At 34.2% G+C, this 16,982-nt stretch overlaps 1 protein-coding gene across 1 annotated transcript in view; it reads right to left on the minus strand.

The window, feature by feature from the left end:
* LOC143254603 (photoreceptor-specific nuclear receptor-like) overlaps positions 1 to 16,982 on the minus strand; it is a 78,193-nt gene that overhangs the window by 14,147 nt on the left and 47,064 nt on the right. The window lies entirely within an intron of this gene.

Here is a 16,982-nt window from a genome sequence, read left to right on the forward strand (position 1 = left end):
CAAAAAAAAAGTTTTTTATTTAATTTTAAAAATACATTAGTAAAATGTTCATGTGTCATTCTACTTTTACATTTGTGAGGTCCTGCAAAAAGAAGACTTTTAAACAATTTTTAGTAAAGCTTTTTATTTTTATAAGCACGACTACGCTTATGTAATTTTCACGCATTGTGTCCTTCTGGATTTGAAAGAACGAACTGCCATTTTTTGAAGCTCGTGTTTGTTCGTCCATGATGTTACTGCGAAGAGTTACAGATAATTTTGTGAAATCTTGCAGTATTAAATAAGCGTTTTACTTTTTTTACTCAATGAGTATCACGCACATGCTTATACTACAGCTTATGATATGGCGCAAAACATACGAAACGACCTTATATATTTGTACTCGTTGTAACAGAAGTTGGGCACGTATCACTTTCTTTGACCTCTAACACATTCTTCTTAGTAACAACTCATCGACATGAAATACTTTTTATTTGTTTGTTATGCTTGAATTTAGTTCAGTTATTAAATTACAAAAAGTAACTTGTACAGTAATTTAAGAGTGATTGTTTTAGATTTCTCATTTTGTTGTTTACGTAATTACGATTTTTAATTTATGAAGTGTACAATACGAGAAGGTAGATAGCCATACTGATATATTCATTTTTTGCGTTTCATGTCATAAATACTATATTTTTTATTTCAATTCCTGCAGTAGAAATTTTTGATAGAGTATACTATTTTTCAATTTCTACCAGAAAAATTAAGAAAACTGTAATTCACCATGGAAGTTTCACTAATAGTATATACTTTGAAAAATACTTTTCTGAAACAAGGTTAAGAATGATATAGTAATTTTAAAATTAGAGTTGTTGTTTTTTTTAAATCCTCTAGAAGTTGAATTTACTACTATGTTCAGTTTAGGCATATAAGTTTTGGTGAGAAATTCTTACAATACACACAAACCAACCAAAACATAATGAAAGCGAGTTGCCTGAAGTTGTCTTTAAACACGTAATACGCTTGCCATGTATCTAATCTCCAAACACAAAAAAAAGTACAAATAAATATTTCACTTGTACATGCAATACCCCAAATGTTTTTTCTCGTCATACCAGAACTGATCAACAAAAGAATTTCAGGCTATATCTATTTACAGAACATCGTTCAGACCATTAAGCGCATCGTATATATTGTAGGTCACTTTATTAAATATGGCGTAAGCTAGTCTTATTTTTGACTACACTTTTTAATGATTCAGTATCATGTGTGTACACTCAAGGAGTGCAGCAGGTGCAATCACATACCTAATTTTCACCCTTATTTATATGAGACATTCTTAAAAGGTATGATAAAAGTCTACGAAACTATCAGAATTCGCTATTTTCAGTGAAAAATTAAAAACAGTCGGAATGATGATACTCCCCTCCAGTATAGCTTCGTTATGTATCTTGTTCTTCCTTCAAAAGTAGCAACATCTTTACAGATTTATCCCTCGCTAGAATAGCGGTGAATCTTCAGATTTACAACGCTAAAATCAGGGGTTAGATTCTCTCGATTAACACAGTAGATAGCCCGATGTGGCTTTGTTATAAAGAAAAACACACACACACTTTATAAATTTCTCTCTCAACCCTAAATTTATTCATATTATTACATCTTTGCTGTTTGTAAATAAGACTATTTCTTCATGCTACTTTAGTCTCTTATTTAAAATACATAATTGCTCACATCTCTTTAGAAGTTTTATTCCTACCATTAAAATCAATATACAAAGATCTTTTCTGTCTGTTCGCTTCAAGCTGTTTGCCCCATTAACCATTATTAAATTCATGAGCAGATAAGAGAATTTGAAAGGGGATAATAAAGAAAGTAAAACTGTAAATGTTGTAGACAGGTAAGAGATAAGTATTAATAAGAGATATTAGCTCCAGAGGTTTGAACATCAAAATGATTTCACAGTTCTAATTGTTAAGAATGCCGTTGTGTTTATAAAAAGAAGCACACATTAATAATGCCTTCTGCAACTGCGTTTTACTAGCTTTGGTAATTTCTGGCCTCATTAGTAACTCTGGACAAGGGCAAACTGATATATTTTCCAAATTTAATTTAAATCCAGCCCAGGGGAGGAGAGTGATAGTTCATCAGAAGGCTACGCTTTCTCATCTATTAAAGTGAAGCCTGGAAATAGTGGTATAAATATCTTGGAACACTCTAGGAAGAACATACAATATACAGGATAGCAAATCAAGAGAACAAGATAAAATAGACGTTGAAGAAAAAAATATCGTAAATAACAAGCATGGTTGTATTCAAGTTGATGAAAAGGACATAAAGGAAATGGAAAAAAATATTATGAAAAACCTGATAAATGTAGAAAATAATTTTTTTTAATGACTGGCAATTGTGGAAGATCTTGTGGAAAAAATCAGAAGGTTGGAGGTTAAAAGAACCATTGGCGAAATGAAATTCTGGGAAAATGAGTGGTCCTTCAGGAGTGGTAGTGAAAATGATAAAAGCTTTGGAAGGGAAAGGCACTGAATGGGTATGACAACTTCTGCAGAAAGTATGGAAAAAAGAAGAAATACCTTCAGAATGGAAGAAAAGCATACGAATCCATATATGCAAATAAAAATGCGAAATACTAAACTGTGAAAATTACAGAGGCACCACAATAATTAAACTTATTTTTAAAGTGGTTGAAAAGGTACTATACTATTGTTTAAGCAAAGTTTTGCGGATTAATGAAATGTAATGTGTTTTTATGCTTGAGAAGGTAACAGTAGATGCTGTAAGTATAGCCAGGCAGCTACAGTAAAATTTTGTAGAAGATAACAGGAAGCTGTATTGGTGCTTTGTAGATTTGGAAAAAAAGAAAACAAAAAACAAACGAAAGGTCGTCATGAAATATTTTTGTTGGTGTCTTAGAAAGAAGGAAGTCTCAAGAAGTTTACTAAGGATAGTGAAAGCAATGTATGATGGCATAAAAATAACAAACAGTAAGAACAGGACAAGTAACGACCGATTAGTGCGAAGTAAAAGCAGCTTTACATCAAGGATCATCTGCTTTAATTCCATTCCTGTTTATGTGATAGTGATAGATGTTCTGAAATTGATTTTGATTTTGGATAATTTGGTTATAACAGCTGAGACAGAAGAAGAATTGCAGATAAGGCGCAGGATGTCGCAGAAAAATCTAGAGAGAGATGGGTGGTTAGAATTAACACCTGAAAAGCAGAACTCATACTAAGTAGCAGAGGAGAAAGAGTTGCATATGAAATACAGTTGCAACTTTGATATATACAATCAAATAAATTTAGGTATCTAGTAGTAACAATCAGATAGTTAGGAAATGTAGTAAGAAGTGAAGAAGGATTTGTACTTGAGAAGAACATTGGTAATGCTAGTGTAGGGACAAAGAGGTATAAGAAGAAAGATTATGATATACGGTGGAATGGGATACGAGGAACATTAGGGAACTAGAAAAGATGCACAGGACTGCAATTTATGGAGAATGAAGACCAGGATCGAATTAAAGTCGAAATGATAAAAATAATTTTGTTGTGTGTAGTACGTATGTAGACAAATCTATTGTTGAAACTTAATATGTGTCTGGAAGTTTCTAGATTTTCTTAGAAAGTGTGCGATATCTATATCAATTTTTGAAACTATATATTAGTTTAGCTCACCCAGAAATTATGAAATCATTATATTACGTATGTTCAAAATTCCTACTTTGTCTCATTAAAAACAAAGTAACAGGAATTCTTCTTTTTGTTCTAGATTTGTTAATAACGGGCTTACTTTCGGTATAAAAATGGGATATCAAAAATTACTTTACGGTTAGTAGGCCACGCTTTGCCATGAGACTTAAACTGTAGAGCTAAACTATGATATACAATAGCGAAATACTATTAATGGACACAAGCGCGAAGTATAGTGTGTGTGTAAGGGTACTCACGGGCAATCGATTAACTCTCCCTGAGTCATCTTCTATAATTCCTTAGTTTTTAAAAAATTGCCATATTTATCACTTACGAAAATAGCAATTTGCTTAGCATGGCATTCGAAAGTTAATGAAATAGTTTTATCATTATTAAACATTTATTATTCCTATTTAGATAAAACTGAAACAATCTTACACAAATGAAAATATGTTGTGCTCAATATTTGCTTATCCCTTCAAAAAGTCAGCTTTCGTACTTAGCTATTTGAACAGCCTTCAGATGTGTCAACGAAAAATCATCTTGGGGTTATCCATGCTGTTTGTCAAGAACAAACGAGCAACCATGTAAAATAGATCCCTCTTTCGCTTGAAATAGTTTCGATGTTTGTTTAAATGAAGGTCCTCTTCCACAGCTGTCATCACCAGAAGCCTAGTTCCCAAGTCTTTTAAGGAGTGTGCAGGGCAGCTTGTTTGCACTTAACGTGGACAGGAACATTTTTCTCGTATTGCAGATCACACGTGATTATATTAACAACGTTAGTTAGTCAAAAAATAGAGTATTAATTATTTTTTATTATTTTAATAACAATAGAACAACTTTTAATATACAGGAAAATCAAATTGTTAATGGAACTCATGCAAAATGAAGTTTAACTCTGTGTAGCACAATACATCTTATTAATTGAACAAAAACGTAGTACAAAAATTTAATTGTAATTTTACGTTATGAATTAACCAACTAATATCTTGTAATAGTTAAGAAAGCGGTTTTATAATAATAATAAAAAAAACCACAGGACATTTCCAAATTGAACATTGAATGAAATATATCCTTATCTTACATACAAGTTTTTCAGGAGCTATTAGCATAACAAGGTGTCACATACTGCAATACAAATTAAATCCTCCTAATGTGATTGCACGATTAAGTAAAAACAATTAAGTGTAGACGATATTTAAGCAATGCAGCAGATGCTTCTGCAGGAACTAGCTCTAATATCAAATATAACTAACTTATATTAGACTAGGCAAACGTTTATTAGCATTGTAGTAAATATATCTTTCCCAAGTACAAAAGAAAATGGTTTAAAAAGAGAACTTAGCTCCACAAGGTTTTTTAGAACCATTACTTTCTTAATTGCCTGGATCATTCTGGTATATTGCAAACGATCCTGGTATCATTTCTGGTACAAGCTCCAGAGATTCGAACACCGAAATTATTTCACTGTTCTAGTTGTTAAGAATGCCGTTGTTTCTATAAAAAGAAGCATACAACAATAATGCCCTCTGCTACTGAGTTTTACTAGCTTTGAGTAATTTCTGTAGTCATTATTAACTCTGGACAAGGGCAAACACTATTATCCTCCTACAAATACGGAATATTTAGAAGATTTTTTCCTTTGACATCAAAAAATGTTTGTTACTTGCAATTCACAAGGCGTCTTGATTAAATAAATTTAACTTGGTTATTAAAGAATACTATTTATTAGTCGCCAAACAAATTTCGCGCCACTAAGAAACGTTTGCTATAAAAGAAGAAGTGAATTACATTAATATTAAATATATAATAATACGATATGTTCAAATATTCATTATATGTACGTTTGATCAACCACAGGACCGAAAGCGGTCTAATGATTAGGCTGTAGAGGAGCAGAGTGTAGTGCTAAAGGTTCGAGCTGTGATATATCGCACTTTCAGCTGTATACATTTCAAATGTGATACTCAATACCACAGTGTAGAAAAAAGAAGCTACTTAGGTGGCAACTGCTGCTAACCGGTTGCTTTCCTTAAATTAACAATGGCTATGCATGAACCTTGTGTCATATAAGGTACGATTCATGTTAAGAATACCAAATCATTATTCACACTTCATGTTCCATGTAAGGTACGATTCATGTTAAGAATACCAAATCATTATTCACACTTCACGTTCCATGTAAGGTACGTTTCATGTTAAGAATACCAAATCATTATTCATACTTCACGTTCCATGTAAGGTACGATTCATGTTAAGAATACCAAATCATTATTCACACTTCACGTTCCATGTAAGGTACATTTCATGTTAAGAATACCAAATCATTATTCATACTTCACGTTCCAAGCAGCATTGAAAATCGATTTTATTGTTTGCATATATGGTGATTTTAGAGCAGCTGTAAGATTATTTTTGTTACGTTCTTCAAATGATATGGATATAGATTGTGACTAGTGTTGGAGAAATCATTTGAATTGGACAAAAACTGATGAATTTTGCGTTTAAAAACATTCTAACCGTCTATTTTCCCAGTGTTTTAACTGCGGTCGGCGGCCATAGTTTTACTATTAACAAACATATTTATACTGATTGTTCACTTTGATAGACTTTGATGACAAATGTCTTTGAACAATTGGTTCAAATAAGAGGACTTTGAAAACGATATTCCTGTTAGATTATCGCCAATGGTGATCAGCGGTCTGGTTCTGGTACGTTGTCGTATTACTATTAAATATTTAATAATGAAAACAATACGTTACATTGTTAAACAAAATAAGGGATTATATACGTACTAAAATTATTTAACTACCAAGGCACTGTTTAGAAAAAAAAAAGAATATAAAAAGATTAAGCTCTTGGTCTTTTAAAAACAAAAAGTGTGCTGCGCCATATTAACCAATGCTCAAAAATTCACATATGTATCATTATTAATTTATATACATGAGAAGGGTATGTGTTTCAAACACATAAATCCTTTACATAATACTTACGTGGCATTATATAGTTGGAAATGAACGAAACAGAAACATACTAGGCAAAATATACAGTTGATCTATTTGGATTTAAAGTAAATAGATGTAAAAATATAAAATAATTATAAACAAAATAAAAAAGTGTCCTAAAAAGTGTATACACACTTTGAATGATTATAACTCACTCAAACATTATTTTTTAGAGGTGCAACTGATTTGAAATAATAGCAGAAGCAAGACTAAGCTTTGAGAAAAGGAAATTTATCTTAAAGTGTTACTGGAAGTGTGAGAACGTAGCTGAAGTGCAAAGACGGTTTAGAAGAAAGTTTCAAACAGATCCTCGCAGATAGCCCTAGCGTAGCTTTGCGCGAAATTCTAAACATTCAAACAAATCCACCAACGTGACTCACCATTACTCGCATCAGAGATAAGTTTGAAACAAATGCAACTATTCAAGACGTCCATAAAGAGCGTTTTGGAAGACTGCGGTTGTCCACCAGTCCCATACGAGAAGCAGAGCTGTTGGAAAGTCTCCACCGATCTCCATGAAAATCTGTTCGGCAAACAGCCCGTGAGAATAGAATACCAAATTCGAACGTTCATCGCATGTTGACACGGTTCATTGGAAAAGTTTTATTCCGGCATTAGTCCACGCCCTCAATGAAGATGATCCTGACCGAAGAGTTGAATTTTGTGAGTGGTACCTGGCAAAATCTGCAGAGGATGCACAGTTTCCAAACGACCCGGCATGGCCAAGCATGTTAAGGCGTGCGACTCGTAATTTGAGGGTCCCGGGTTCGCATTCCCGTCGCGCCAAACATGCTCGCCCTTTCAGTCGTGGGGGCGTGATAATGTGACGGTCAATCCCACTATTCGTTGATAAAAGAGTAGCCCAATAGTTGGCAGTGGGTGGTGATGACTAGCTGCCTTCCCTCTAGTCTTAGCACAGATAGCCCTCGAGTAGCTTTGTGCGAAATTCAAAAAAACAAACACACAAACAAAGAGTTTCCAAACAAGATTGTCTGGAGCGGTAAGAGCACATTGAAATTAAATGGCTCAGTTAATCGTCACAATTGCAACTACTGGGCACCTCAGAGCCCGCATGTTACGGTTAAAAACCACGTATTCTAACAAAGGGTTAGAGTGTGGTGTGGATTATCAGTGTTGGGCGTAATTCGACCATTATTTTTCGAAAACACAATCACTAGTCTTGTTTATCTGAACTTGCTGCAAGAATCTGTCATGCCATGCATTCGAGAGCAATTTGGAGACGAGGTGTTTTATTTCCAGCAAGGTGGAGCACCTCCCCACTACCATCCTAATGTGAGGGCCTATAATCTTGACGAAATTTTACCTAACAGATGGACTGGACAAAGAGGCAGCACTGAATTTCCCCCACGTTCACCAGACCTCACACCTCTGAACTTTTTTTATTGGGATACGTCAAAGATAAGGTTTATAGCATAAAACCTGCAACAGTCAATGAACTGAGAGCAGCAATTCAAAGAGAATGCACCCAAATACTGAATGAAACGATTCGTGAAATTTGCAATTCCCTCTGTCTGCGTTATCAGCAGTGCCTGGATCAGATTGGTCATCAGTTTGAACACCTGCGATAACTCAAAAGATTCTACACTTGTCTTCTTAAACTTGGATTATAAAACCTAGATATATCTTAATAAACATTGTATTTATAATCATTTAAAGTGTGTATACATTTTTGGACACCTTGTATATCTCCGTACACAACATATTTTGTATAAACACCATGCCTTTCTGGATATTTATCATATTTGACTAAGAACTAAGGAGTTTTCAAGAACTTTCTCGAATGTTGTAGAACTTACAAGAATTTTCAAGAACCTTTTAGAATTTTCTAAAACTTTCCAGAGTAATATATATACAGGGGCTCACCACTTATCACTCACCACTTTAGTTTAGTTCTAGCTGCCAAAGTGAACACATAGACGTATCTTATTTTATCAGAGACGGCATCAAGAAGTTGCTATAAATATGGCCAATTTGTCAAGATAAGAGCGAGAAAGTACTCTGTGACAGCATCTGCCTTGAAGTATGATGAATATGGCTGTGAGGTTATCAGAGACTTCAAAATGGTGGCATTCCTGATGGGTCTCCAAGGAGGCTTTATCAAGTTTCCCTGTTATCTTTGCCTATGGGACAGCAGAAACACCGCAGCGCACTACAACAGATAGCACTAGCTGGAACGGACCGAGTTCTCTATGGGGAGACACAATGTAAAGTGTGAGCCACTAGTGGACCTCCAGAAGGTGTTGTTCCCACCATTGCATATAAAATTGGGTCTTATGAAACAATTTGTCACAGCTCTTGATAAGGGGTCTGCAGCCGTCAAGTACCTTCAAGACTTCTTCCCTAAGCTGTCTGAGGCACAGGTCTTCGTTGGACCACAAATAAAGAAGATCCTGGGATGCACATAATTCCCCAAGAAGCTCAGTAGGAAGGAAAAAAAAGCTTGGGACAGCTTTGTCGCAGTGATTCGGGACTTCTTGGACAATCACAAGGCCAAAATTTATGCGGAACTGGTCAAGGCTTTGGTGAAGAACTACGACAAAATAGGCTGCCGGATGTCTCCGAAGGTCCATATCCTTGACGCTCATCTTGATAAATTCAAGAACATGGGAACATACTGAGAGGAGCAAGGCAAGCGCTTCCACCAGATATACTGCACCTTGAATGCCATTACCAAGAAGCGAATAACGAAAACATGATGGGAGACTGTATTTGGGGGCTGATACGTGAAAGTGATTTACATTACAGTCGCAAATTTCGAGAAACTACTCACTTCTAAACATTTTCGTTCCTTTTTGTATAACTTTAGTATAAGTACATGTAAATCTTGATTCATATGTTGTTTTATTCAGACCTTATGTAAATGAAAATGTACAAATTTGCCCCTTTTTATATAAAAACTAGGTTAATTTCTAAATTTCATTATCCAGGTCACAAAAGCAAAGTTTGAAGGGAATAATGACCATTTTATGTACTTTTACAACATAAGCAATTAAGAAATGACACTTACTATTCAGGAATAAAATTTGTGTTACATAGTGTAATATAAATTAGTATGATACATTGCCACATTAAATGTTCAATAATGCTAATTAGTACGATACATTGTCATATTAAATGTTCAAATAACTTTGATTACTTAGTGTTAAAATGTGGAATATTATAGGCCCAAGTAGAGTGAAGGCTGTTTTTTAAGTTATACACCTTTATAAGTAAAAACAACTCGATCTCCATAAAAATTATTTTACTAATAATTCTGGAACACATCTCGTACTAACATTGCAACAAACTGAAAAACTTTCTATCCAGAGGTAATCGTAAGCCGAAAAATTGGTAGGACAAGCAGTTTTTCTAGAGTTCAAGTTGTTTTTTACTTCTATCGTAGAATGAGTTTTTATTTCAGTATCCTCTTCATTATATAATAACTGGTAGTTTAAGACACCTTTATATTTGAAAATTCTAATACACGTATCATTTTCATAATTCAAACTGAAATTTACCAACAGAAATATAATCGAAAATATTAATTTCATATGATGAATTAAAATTTCCTTTCACTTTCTAAAGAACTATTATTTTTGTGAAGTATATACTATTTCCCAAGTATTGCTATTACAACAGTAAAAACAGAGTTAACTTATATGCAACTTCAAAATTAGCGGGTCGGATAACCGAAAAATACGTTTGTTAAATTAATGTGCTTGTTCGAAACTTTATATCGTTTCTTCAACTGTCTGCTTATACAATAAAACATGTTATGCCTACCCTTGGTTTTCTGAATAAAATGACTTGTAGTGTATAATTTTTTTTAATATTTATCTCTTCTCCCGTTTCCCTGAGAAAATCTAAACCTAATATCAAGAAAAGTGTAAAACAAATAGGAGTGAATAAAAAGTATTACAAATGGTTAAGTTTACATACTTGCCATGTATAACCGATTTTTACATTAGTAAGAACAGTAAAAAATATATATCTATGATGTATTTCAGATATATTCCAAATCAAAACTACTTCTAAAACTCCTTATGCAAAAATATCAGGATTAACAGAAATAAAAGTTAATTAAACTAAGTTGTACCATACACACCGACAGCTGACAAAACCTCCGAATTCCCATTTACCCTTGTGCTTCAAAGGAGACTATGAAGGTGGGAAAGGGCCAACTGTTTAAGCTGTGTGACATTGTATTGTTGTCTATCGCGTTTAATTGGTCGCAGCATTGATCATCTGGTTGAGCAAGTTGGACGTGCAAGGTGTTTGGGCGTTCGATGAGAGTTTTGCTGCATGTATTTTAAAGTACGAGGCTTTTCACTTAGTACAATCTCAGTCGGAACAGCAAAGAAGTACGACTTTCTCAGACTACGCAATATAGAGATTATCACTCCATCCTATAGGTATTTCAGATAAACTTTCAGCTAGTTTTCTGTACTATACATAATACAGATTTTTGTTGTGTAAACACACACATAAATATAACATAAAGTAGACATGGTAACTGCATTGTCTTTTGACAAGTATCACCTGACCTTAGAACTAGCAACCAGTATTTTTTGCGATATACTTTGAAGCGTAAGAATTATTAATGTTTGTTTGTTTGTTTTTTGAATTTCGCACAAACCTATCAAGGGCGATGTGTGCTGGCCGTCCCTAATTTAGTAGTGTAATACTAGAGGAAAGGCAGCTAATCAATACCACCCACCGCCAACTCTTGGGCTACTCTTTTACCAACGAATAGTGGGATTGACCATCACATTATAACGCCCCCACGGCTGAAAGGGCGAGCATATTTGGTGTAACGGGGATGCGAACCCGCGACCCTCAGATTACGAGTCGCCCACCTTAACACGCTTGGCCATGCCGGGCCAATTATTAATGACAAGTTAAGAAAACTACAAGCCAGGTGTGGCTAGAAAACAACACCTAATTGCTACTACCTGATAATATTTATCAGCACAAGAGACGTTACGAAGAAATAACAGGAATTAAGTAAAAATATGTACGCACAAAGCAGAATTAATTTGAAAATGGATTTATGAACCACATATATTTGGTAAAATGCACATAACTGTAATATTTGTTAAATAATACTTTATTTTATTCTTTACATAATCATTATTTAGTTAGAACGTTAGAAATTAAATTTTATCCTTTTACAACTACGGAGTATTTAGAAGATTTTTCCTTTGATATCAAAAAATGTTTGTTACATGCAATTCACACGGTGTCTTAACTAAATAAGTATAGTGAATTAACTTCGGACGTTGGTATTACTACGAAGACATTCAATATCTTCATCTGTAGAAAGTCAGCTTGTAAGCTGAATGAAGCCAGTCAAGAATAAAGAGCTAGCTGTTTGAGCGCAGTGTAACAATACTATTGTTTGTTTATTTCGCATTTCGGGCAAAGCTACTCAAGGGCTATCTGTACTAGCCGTCCCTAATTTAGCAGTGTAAGACAAGAGGAAAAGCAACTAGTCATCACTACTCACCGCTAACTCTTGGTCTATTCTTTTCAAACGAATAGTGGGATTGAGCTAACATTATAACGCTCCAACGGTTGAAAAGGCAAGCATGTTTGGTGTGACGGGGATTCGAACCCACGACCCTCGATTACGTGTCAAGTGCCCTAACCATCAGGCCATGCCAAGCCATACACGTAACATAAAAACTCGGAGACACGTCCGTGATAAATTATAACAAACAGTTCAGTCGGGCCTATTAATTGACCAAAGAAAAGCCCACAATGCTCAATATCAAGTATTACATAAGACTTTTTTGCTTTGTTTTTCTTTTGCAATAAATTACGTCTTACTTCAACATATGAGCGTAACCTACGTCTATCTATAAGTGACATTTGACAACTGCATGTTCAGACACTTTGCAATTGGAGTATTTATTCCATAACTGTATTTTCAGAACTACATTTTTATGGAGATGGAGAGCGTAAAGAGTTAAAATATGTTTAAAAGTTAATGTGTCTTTAAAACAAAATTAAGTGAATATAAACTTGACTTACCTTGTTCATTACTTTATTTTTAATGTACATATATTGCATAGTTCTGTTATCGTATGAAAAATAAAACTCGCTAATTAATTTGGTATTTGACAATATAATACACATATACAAAACAAAATTTCATATAAAGTTTCAAGCTTTAAGGTTTTCTTTCACATTAGACCAAATAAATTAAAAAACAAAACAAACTAGTTTATACCCCTTTTTTAATATTAAGTTTAATAGAAAACCACTTACTAGTCTAACAAGAACAATACAATACGGACCGATAAGAACAATGTCCTAAGTTCATTATGGAACATTATTTCACGAATAGGTTTCACATTTGAGTAACCACTACAAAATTTGATTTTTAGTTTGTAGTGTTTCGTAGGCCCCGATGGGATAGCGGTGTTTTATAGAGTTACATCGATAGGATCTGGGGTTCGATTCCCCGCGGTGGACACAGCAGCGAGCCAAACGTGGCTCTGTCATAAAACAAACAAGTAATGTTCCCTTTCTACCACTCTAGTTATTTTTTATGCAATTATATGTTGGCTAATCTGTTGCCTTGTTCAATTTGTTAAGTTTGGTTTTTATGCATGTGTACCTCTGAAACAGACGTAACTTTTCACCGTGTTTCTCATATCGAAACATATTGTATCTTTAGGTTTGATTTAGAATGATATATTTAGTGTGACGAGAAGAATTTTAGGATTTTCTTTTGCTACCCTTAAACGGCATAGTAGTCATGTGAATTAGTGTTAAGTTTGTTACATTACTAATAATGAGCTTGGCATGACTTGGTGGTTGGGGGATTCGATTCGCAATTTGCTGACCATAGATTCAAATCCCGCCACCGAACATATTCTAAAAGAATATACCCTTTTAGCCGCGGGGGCATTATTTCTTCAAAAATTCCGCTATTCACTGGTAAAGAGCAGCTAAAAAATTGACGGTGAATACTGTTGATTAGTTGCCTTCTCTCTAGTCCATTACTTTAATATCAGGGATGGCTAGCGCAGAAAGCGCTCCAATAACTTTCTCGCAAAATTCAATAAGCAAACAACAACAACAAATGCTATTTTTCTTTTTCTTTTGGTGTGGTTTATTTATGACTGAAGTGCGGGCTCATTCATACCTACAATCTGCGAGTCTATAGTTTGTATCCCGTTGTCCCCTCCCCCATCTCATCTGATCTTTGAAGTCATTAGTGTTATAAAGGTAACACTCAAATCTAGCTATTCGGTGAAATAAGAGTTGATGGCAGGTGCTTTGACTAGCTGCTTTTCCTTCAGTTTTTCTCAGTTCACAATTAGGGAGATCTAGCGCAGATAGCTCTTAACCTTTATTTTTATTATTTGTGTGTGTGGTCCCTAGTTTTAAAGTTGTAAACGCTAAAAGCCGCGAAGGTGAATACTTGTACAAATAGCTAATTTTGTAACTTTTTGCTTTACCACAAAAAATAACAACAACAACAAAGACACACATACAAATTTTATGAAGGAACGATTTTTTTTTAAATTTTAAAGTATTTGATTAGTTAATTTTTTCTTTTGCAGTGAACTGTATGAGGTCGCTAGCATGAAAGATTAGATTAGACAGGACTGATATACATGAGTAGCTCCTGAACGATTTTTAATTTCAATTGTTTGTTTATAAGTAGATCGTATTCGAGTGGCTTATGAAATTTGCTCAAACTTTTTCTGAACAGTATTTAAATTCCGAATAGTACAATGTCCGTTAGTTATAAAGTACCATTTTTTGCATTAATATGGCACAAGTGAAATTGGTTACGGCTAGAGATACCAAAGTAAATGAACTTTATGGTCATACAAGACAATAATACCTGCTAAACAACTTTAACAGCCTATCAAAATTAGGCCCATAGAAATATCTTTGTTTGTTTCTGATTAAACATAAAGCTACGCAAAACTGTCCACTGCACCTCTCGGGTATCGAAACCCGATTTCCAGGGTTAGAAGTCCGCAGTTGTGCAAATACTTATGAAGATTTTGCGAAACACTAAGACTGGAATAAATACACTTCTTGTTTAGTTTTATTATAAAATATTTCATTCCAACAACAAATATAACGTGAACACCTTTTTAAAGCAGGTGAAGTATGGTTATAAATAGTTATACTTGCTATAAGACATTAGAATTAGGCCTATTATTATTTTTAAACATATAATTCTTTATTCAGTCCATCGGAATATTTGAGGAAGAAGAAGAGTATGTAATCTCAACTACACTATATCCACCACTATATTTTTTTTCAACGACGTTTTTCGCTTATTATAGAGTTCATTAGACCGGCTGGAATAAAACAAATACAATAATTGTCGGATCACTATTTATGTAAGCCACATTTTTGAATGACAATATTAGGTAAAACATCTGGTAAATAAACAATTGAAAATGTGTGTGTTCAATTTTATTTCATACAACATTTCGACACGTATCTATTGGTATAATAGAACTGTATGTTTCTTAAATTGGTACATTAATGCAAGTATAATGTTAAATAGTACGAAAAAAATGAAGTCCGTGTAAATTGCAATGCTTTGCTGAATTTGCATGTGTTTACTTTATTTATTATGCCACTAGGGTTGGGCTAGTTGTTCAATGGTGGTGATATAAACGAGCAGTTTGGTGCATCATAAGTAGTACGCTCAATATATTCACAAGTCGTTGAACTATGGTTTAGTGATGTGTACTATATGTAAATTTGTAATATAATTACATGCATATATGATAATACTTGCATTTGTAATTAAATAGATTCGTATAAATATGATGTTATTGCTCTCGTAAATATGTGAACGTACTTGTGAAACACAGTTATAAAGCAATGTATATAAATTAAAAAGTGTTGAATTGCTAGTCTAAAAATAATATTTTAAGATCTTTCTTTGAATAGATAAAACCTGTTTTATAACTTAAAAAACACGCTAAGAGTGATGTGATGCCTTCATTAGTGATGGTTTTGAATGTGTTCAAACTTAAGAGTTTAAACGCTTTTGAAATCTCAAGTTGTATTATGTAAGTGTAATGATTGTATACTGTCTTATATCACGTCAAGCTTAAATTAGGTAGACTCAATTAGGTCTTTATATACTCGCATTTAAGTTCAATGCGAGCATTATGATTTAGATAGTTTATATAGCGCGAGTGTTAAATTTATTTTTAGAAGCGATAGTTTACCGCAGGTTTCTTAAGTGTTTACGAATCATACGTTTTGTAACTCAACAGATATGAATTGGTAATTATTATACTATTTCGTCACGTTACTAGAACGTGATATGTTTATGTTGTCGATTTGGTTTCGTTGTTGTGAATTTCACGAAAAACTACACGAGAACTATCCGCTATTCGTCCCTAATTTAGCAGTGAAAGACTAGAGGAAAGGAAGCTAGTTATCACCACCAACAACCAACTCTTCGGTTACTCTTTTACCAAGAAATAGTGGGATTGATCGTCACATTATAATGCCCCCACAGCTGAAAGAGGGAATACAGTTAGCGAGATAAGAATTCGAAACCGTGACCATCTGATTGCGAGTGAAGCGCTCTAACCACTTCGCCATACGAGGCCTTTATGTTATTGACAAGTCTAACTGGGTTGTTTCCGTAAATCTTATATAGTATATGGTGTGCTTTGATTTTACTGAGTTAGGCATAAGTGTTTCAGTTAGGCTATATATGAAGACAATAAACGATTCGTCTAGGTACGAGTCTTAGGTTTTGGTTTTTTATTTGCTATTCATTTGAACATCTTTTGCACACATTGGGTTATATGACCAATTCAAAGACCCTTTACCCTTTTTCAGACATAAGCATCTCTTTCCCCGTCGCGCCAAACATACTCGCCCTTTCAGCCGTTGGGTCATTATAATGTGACGGTCAATCCCACTATTCGTTGGTAAAAGAGTATCCCAGGAGTTGGCGGTGGGTGGTGATGACTAGTTGCCTTCCCACTAGTCTTACACTGCTAAATTAGGGACGGCTAGCACAGATAGCCCTCGAGTAGCTTTGTACGAAATTCAAAAAACAAACAAACAAATCATCTATAATTTTGAATTGTAGACCAGAAGGCAGGCAAACAGGCTGCAGCATCTACTGTCTGATGTAACTACTCTTAACTAAATAACGTGATTGGCTATAATTCTTATAACACTAGCCCTCAGTTGAGAGTTTGAAGCATGTTTGGTAGCATTACGTCTAAAACAAGGGACTCTCAGATCAGCACTCCGATATGTTAACATTTGGTCAAGCTCAGCT

This window comes from Tachypleus tridentatus, chromosome 6 (assembly GCF_004210375.1).
Source record: "Tachypleus tridentatus isolate NWPU-2018 chromosome 6, ASM421037v1, whole genome shotgun sequence".
NCBI lineage: Eukaryota > Metazoa > Arthropoda > Merostomata > Xiphosura > Limulidae > Tachypleus > Tachypleus tridentatus.